This window comes from Halyomorpha halys, unplaced genomic scaffold (assembly GCF_000696795.3).
Source record: "Halyomorpha halys isolate HHAL.00 unplaced genomic scaffold, Hhal_1.1 Scaffold283.1, whole genome shotgun sequence".
NCBI classification, from domain to species: Eukaryota; Metazoa; Arthropoda; class Insecta; order Hemiptera; family Pentatomidae; genus Halyomorpha; species Halyomorpha halys.
The window spans coordinates 462,609-469,703 of record NW_027113072.1 but is presented as its reverse complement, the minus strand read 5'-3'; the positions used below and the strand labels follow the sequence as shown (position 1 = coordinate 469,703).

Below are 7,095 nucleotides of genomic sequence, written 5' to 3'. Positions count from 1 at the left end.
AATAATGAATAAATAAAAAGTAAAATAAAGGTAGTGTGACTATGTATTAATTTTATATTTATTAAAATTTATAAAAGAATGTCCTGTAGGAGTCTGGGCTTCTGTCTTCGGGTTGAGGTTAGGTTTCCCAGGTTGTAGGTCACTCACTGCTCTTTTAACTGTCGGCAACTAGGAGTGGAACTTCATGAACCGTTTTTTGATGTAATCCTCTATTGACTCCATATATAATTCGCGATGCAATTGGCTATTTCTTATGAACTAAGGAGCATTAACAGCGATTCTTAGGACTTTATTTTGAAAAGATTGTAGTTTTTTCCTTTTCGTGAAAGATACCGCTCACCAGACTTCACAGCCGTACACCAGCAGTGGCCTGAGAATTGTTTTAAATATATTTTGTATATTAGTATATATATTTTTAGTCCTGATGAAGCCCTGCAAACTGGGACGAAACGTCGGCTAATAAATAGTTGCTAATTATTTTTTGTTCCTTTTTAACTACACCCGCGACCATCTCCTTCATATTCACTTACGGTTAATATAATATTATTTTATTCAAAGTTAATAAAATTTCACAAATTTTAGTTCTAGTCATCAAAATCGATTAAAACCACTTGGTGGACTAGCTATCAGTACCTCTTGACACACAATATAAATTTTAAATAACTTTAAAGATTCGTGTATCAAATTACTCTTGAATCTCCAGTTTTCTTAAAGATATCAATTGAGAATCAGGGGGAACGGTAGTGCGTTTTAAATTAATTTGATAACAGAAGAGGGAAGTCACACTTCCTAGAACCATTGCATGGAGTTTTTACTAAATTCTGTCAGGTTTTTTTGCATAAAATATTGGTTTTTGTGATAATGATGAAATCATTTTTGAACTAATAAACTAGTTTTATAATAGTAATAAAAGAAAAACGTTAATTTAAGGAGTTTCTAAAGCTAATTTCGTGAATCCAAAACGAATCGCTATAGAGAAGGTCCGTTACAGAAATATTTAAATTAGTAGTGGAAACGAAAAAGGGCAGGTTACGCACGTGGGATCCACCGTTTTCAATGAAACTTTATTTGGTGGTTTATAAAATATTTAAAATTAATTTAGATTTTTTTAAATATTTTCCTAGGCCGTCATTCTTCTGTATGGATTAAATGTTTATTATAAGCCAATCGATTTTTTTTTCTAGTAGAATAAGATCCAAATATTACCTATTTTGTTTATTATATCAAATAAGCTTAAGGGTATAAAAATTACGAAATCCAAAAGTCGCTTCCTGTAAAGTGGACCAAATCCTTTTTTTTTAAAGGAAAAATCATATCAGATTCGTTTTTTACGTGTTTTGAAACCATTAAATACGAATTTTCATATCAATCAAAAATTAGAAAGCTGTGGGCTTTATTTTTGGAGATTATTTTTATTTTATTTTTTTTACCGATGCCTCGTGTTCGCGAAATAAATTCTTGACTCTTAACAATGTTAACCAAATTCAATGTAACTAAAACTGTTGAAAAGCTGAGTTTTCGCTTTTCAACTCGCGAGGGGGGCAGGACGAGGCAGCTACCCCTCCGTCCCCCCAGGAGAGAATAAAAATTATTAATTTAATACAAAATATTTTTTCCAAGTAAATACTAACTGTAATAACTAATAAAGCACTGCTATAATTATATATGATTTTCTTAAAATTTTGGTTTCATTATTCTGTACCTTTCTGAAATGTCACAACCTGATTGACTATGGCTCCCCCCCCCTTCACTGACTATGGCTTGTTAAAACGGTTAATAACATCATTTCTTTCTGAATAAGAAAATAATTTATCCCACTTTACCAGATCAGTCAGATTAGTTCATTTCAATACTCTTTTTTCATCACATAGGGGTTGTAATACATTATCTATATATCAATCAATATATAATCAATTAATATATAAGTTACGGGCTGTCAGCTGACAGGCCCATATCAGCTGATTGAGAACAGCTGACCGATTGTATATATATAGACGGACAGGCTCCGCAAATAGATCAGTATTTTACAACAGTTCAAGCGAGTTAGATCTTTTTCCTTCTTCTCTTTTTTGACATTGTGCTTTCGCCAATACTTAACTTATAATCAATTATCTATATATCAATCAATATATAATCAAAAACATATTAATATGGGTTGAAAGTTTTTTAAAGTTGTGGTTATGTTCAATTTGGTTAACATTGTGAGGAGTTATGAATTTATTTCTTGAATGTAAGTCATCAACAGAATAAACTATCCCCCAAAAATCAAGCCCAAAGATTTCTAATTTTTGATTTATAGGAAAATTTGTATTTAAGAGTTTCAAAAGACGTAAAAAACAAATTTGATTTGACTAAACAAAAATAATTTGGTTTACTTTACTCTAAGTGACTTTTGGAATTTGTAAATTTTTATTCATTTCGTACAGCTAACAATATTGTGATCTTATTCTACACTAAAATCAAATCTATGGATATAGATGTGATTATTAAAGGCATACATAGCAAAGGTGGTATACAGATATATTTAAAATTATTTAAAGTATTTTTCCTGGGCTCTGTTTATTTCGCTTATTAACTTTTGAATATTACTTTAAATTTTAACTTTATTGTAATTCAATATAAATGCATCAGTTTCCATTTCTCTTTCTTCTCCTTATTTTTTTTCCAGAGACAGACCATGTCTCAAAACCATTGATCAATACAAGCTTAGTTAAAGCACTTTTAAATCTTCAATAACAGATTCCAAAAATAAATAAGGATTTTAGTTGTAATTTATCATAGAACAAATTCATTATGGCTGTACCTATTTCAGATTATTTAAAAAATAAATTAATAATGTATTCTGTGTTTTTTAGTGTTTTCTATAAAATATAACTGGAGGATAGTTTTTGTTAGAACCGTCAGGTGTAAGCACTACCAAGCTTGAACTTACCTAAGGCAAACTTACTTAACGGTTTTTCTTTGAAGCATTTTACCAGAAAATATTTTTGCAGGTTTTGGCTAAGGACTATGTGTGATAACTTCAAACCAGACTAATAGGCAATCAGGATATCATGGAAATACATGTTCTAAATAAAAAAACAAATTTAAGGTGGAAAAATGAAGTAAATAATGACAATTTAAATGCAAATTATTAATATTGGGTAAATTTTTTAAAAGCTTCTAAAGAAATGGTTTTGGGAAGTTAGTATTAGTAATCACTTTCCTCACTCTTAGTTTAATTCACCATAGAATATTGGCAACAAAAATCATCAGAAAAAACGTGATTCATACAAATGTAAAAATTAATAATACATAAAATAAAAATAATAAATAAAAAAAAAAAAATCAAAGAGGAGTTATAATTTAGAAAGAAGGCGATGTGCTTATTTATTTATTCATTTTTTTAATATTTATTGAAATTTACAACTGTATATTACATAATACATTTAGTAAATATGAGCTTAGTTAAAATAGGGTGTTACAGGCGTGTAGAGCAACTACCCGTTGGTAGCACTCTAATGTCATTTTACATTAGCTGGTCTCGTGGCCATCTTCTTTTCAGGCACCTTGGAGGATTGTCAGGAATAGAAGAGGATACAAGGTTAGAAACTAAGAGGGTTTGAGTGGTTAGGGAGTTTATAATGGAAGGAGTGATATCTGGTTTGGGCTAGATCGGTTACATAGGGAACATTAAAGTCTTTATGTATGATTATATCTGTGACAAAGTAAGGAGCATTGAGGATTTTATGAAGAATTTTGGATTGTAAGGATTGAATACGAGAGGAATTTGAAGGTTTAATGGAGCCCCAAAGTTCAACTCCATATGTCCAGATTGGCCTTATTACAGTCATGTAGATCAGTCTTTTGTAATGTGTTGGAAGTTTAGACCGTTTGTCTAGTAATTGCTGTAATAGTTGAAATCGACGTGCAGTTTCCTGTCTTTTCAGTCTTGTGTGAGGATTCTTGAATTCATATTCAACAGAATTGAGATTATGAACTGTGAGCACACATGTGTCATCGGCATACATGGTGAGGATAGTGTTAGGATTTGTTGGAATGTCAGCTGTATAGACGGTGTAGAGGATGGGACTAAGGATACTACCTTGAGGAACACATAGGACTGAGAATAGAGGGATGAATAGGAACCATTGTGGCTTACTTGGAATAATCTATCAATGAGAAAGGAACGAATGATGAGAAAGTATGTAGGAGGTAGGAATTTACAGAGTTTGTAAAGCACTCCTGGGTGCCAGACTCGATCAAAAGCCTGTTCTACATCGAAAAAGACTCCCATGCAGTACATTCTGTGCTCCAAAGAAGACGAGATTACATCCACTGCACGATGGCATTGCTGGATAGTAGAGTGGGATGTTTGGAAACCAAACTGGTGATCTGGGTTTATATGATTGGAATCTAGGATGGGGTACAGGCGTTTCAAAATGAGTTTTTCAAGGATTTTGCCCATGATAGGTAATAGAGAGATAGGGAGGTAGTATGATGGGTATTCTGGAGGCTTTTGGGGTTTGGGAATCATTTTAACTATAGATAATTTCCAGAAGTCAGGAAAATATGTGGAACGGGGTACGGCGTTATATATGTAGATGAGGAATAGGATGGCTTTCTGAGGAAGAAGTTTTAGAATGTGGGTTGTTATTAGGTCGTATCCAGGAGCTTTGCGGGTAGGTAATCTTTGAATGATACTAGATAATTCAGAAGGATAAAATGCTTTAGGTTGGAGGGCCAATGTCTTGGTCCAGCTTCAATTAGGATCAATTGCAATTAGTTCAATGCGATGTGTCTTTAATATATCAATTCTTATTGTAAAAACTAAAAAAAAAAAGTTTTAAATTATATATAAGTGCTTAAGATTCCTTTAACTAGTCCCAAAAATGCCTGATTAGGCTGAATGCTGACCAGTTTAATATTAACTGTGTTTTGAGAGGCTAAAGTTCTGTGGTCATGATTCATCCAGTAATAAATTCATTCAATTTATGTTTGAAAAATGCTTTGATTTTATACCAATTTTCTAGCACTCCAAGGTTTGGTCAAACTTGCTGATTTCTTCAGATTCTTTAGGGTTAGTCTATTATTTTTTTATGCTCTGCTTAATAAAATCGAAAAATGTACTTTTGTGCCTCTTAATAACAAAAATAAGAACAACATTATTTCAGATGTGCTTTGCAATTATTTTGAGTTGGTATATGTGGAACATATCACACTGACAAAGTGAATGCACCAGCTTATTTATGTAACCGTGTCCCTTGATCAATTGTTTTTTTAAAGTATAAGGTTTTATTAACTATTGGAAAATTATTATAGTCGAAATGTAATAATGGAATATGAATAATCCTTAGTTTATATTTTTATCTACTTAATATTTGTAGTAATTTAATAAAATCATGTCAAAGTCAGTATTTAGTGATTTTTCCCCCTCACAGTAGTATTTTTTAAAAGCATTTCAACAACTGTACGAGAATTCAATTTCTGTTATATCTCTTTGGGAGGTTACCTGGTGACTCTGTTCTCATCACTCAACAATTTGTAAGGCTTTGTGATGCCTTAAGGGAACTGGTTCACACTCTTGAATGTAAGATCAAAAGTGATTAGGATCCTTTAGCCAAGCGAATAATATCTTTATTTGCATTCAAGACTTAAGGACCAAACTATAAACAGAAATAAACTCAGAAGTTGAGCATATAAAATATACAATGTATCAATTTCCATTCAGACATTGAGGAAGAGACTTAATGTAGCAAAAAAAGTGTCCAACCAGAGTTCACAAAGAAAGCGAACTAAATTTTCTCATAAAATGTTGAATAGAATTCAGAGTACTGATTTGAGATTAGGTCTTAGAATATCAGATTTCATTTGAAGCCGCCCAGGTGAACAATATGCTGAATGTGTTATGAATCCACAAATTGTATTCCAAGGACATTCAAATAAATTCCTTAGTGGTGTTTTTCTTTTTACGCTGAAATGATACTATCAAGTGTCATTGGAAATCAATTATATTTTTAAAGTTCTCTATATGTAGTTGGCTTATATATTTTTCAGAGACATGAATTCCATAAACAGACAGTTGATCAATCATTCTCATCCTCCTCGGCTTACTGTAGTTTAAGCCCAGTGTCTACTTTCAGTATTTTATTTTTGTTTAGCAAGTGTCATCATATACTATAGGGATGGGCACTAACGAGGCCAAACAGAACCACAAGTAAACAAATTCAATTTTTTTTTCTTAATTCAATGCAATTATATATTTTCAGAAGTCAAATTTAAGAACATATTTAATAAATAAAATTATTAAAAAAAATTATTTAAAAATTTCTGTTACAAAATTAAAATATAACAAAAATCAAGTATTATAAAAGTGGTACAATCCCTTCAACATGCAAACTGTGCTGTATGTTTGGGGCACAAGCACATTACAAACAGTTCTTATAAAAACTGAAACCATTGGCGATTGGTTCCCGCACTTGAATCAATGATTAGCCACATTTGTCCTCCATTATATGGTATAAGACACTGCCTATTCGATTGAATAGTATGCAGATGCACTTGCTTCTTTGTATTTCTTTGAAGAGTTTTCAATTCAAAGTTGATATATCCACAATTTAAAGCTTTTTTTTGGTAAATAAAAGTTATAGAGCCTATAATTATACAGTTCATTTAAAAATTTAAATTTTGTCATATCAAATAGGTTTTACAATCAACATTTTCAGCTACAAATTTAAATTTTGTCCTATCAAATAGGTTTTACAATCAACATTTTCAGCTACAAATTTAAATTTTGTCCTATCAAATAGGTTTTACAATCAACATTTTCAGCAAAAATTTAACTTATCTATATCCGTTGTTACCATAATATTTTATTATTATAACATTTAAAGAAAAGATAATTCCTCACATGGATAAATATTTTATCCATTATTTATTTATTAGGTACTTCAACCACTAGGTCCTAGTTTTATACCTAAAAAAAATCTTTAATTATTATTTTCCACCTTCATAGTCTATTTACACTTTGTGATTATTGTATATCCTTTGTAAATCTACTTTGTCATTGAAAAAAATTCCTTTTCTTATGAAATATTAAATTATGACTAGGTTTAT

At 31.0% G+C, this 7,095-nt stretch overlaps 1 protein-coding gene across 2 annotated transcripts in view; it reads left to right on the top strand.

Moving 5' to 3' along the window:
- The window catches only part of LOC106680719 (TBC1 domain family member 30), a 499,453-nt gene that overhangs the window by 29,766 nt on the left and 462,592 nt on the right, over positions 1–7,095 (top strand). The gene's annotated exons all lie outside the window — the stretch shown is intronic.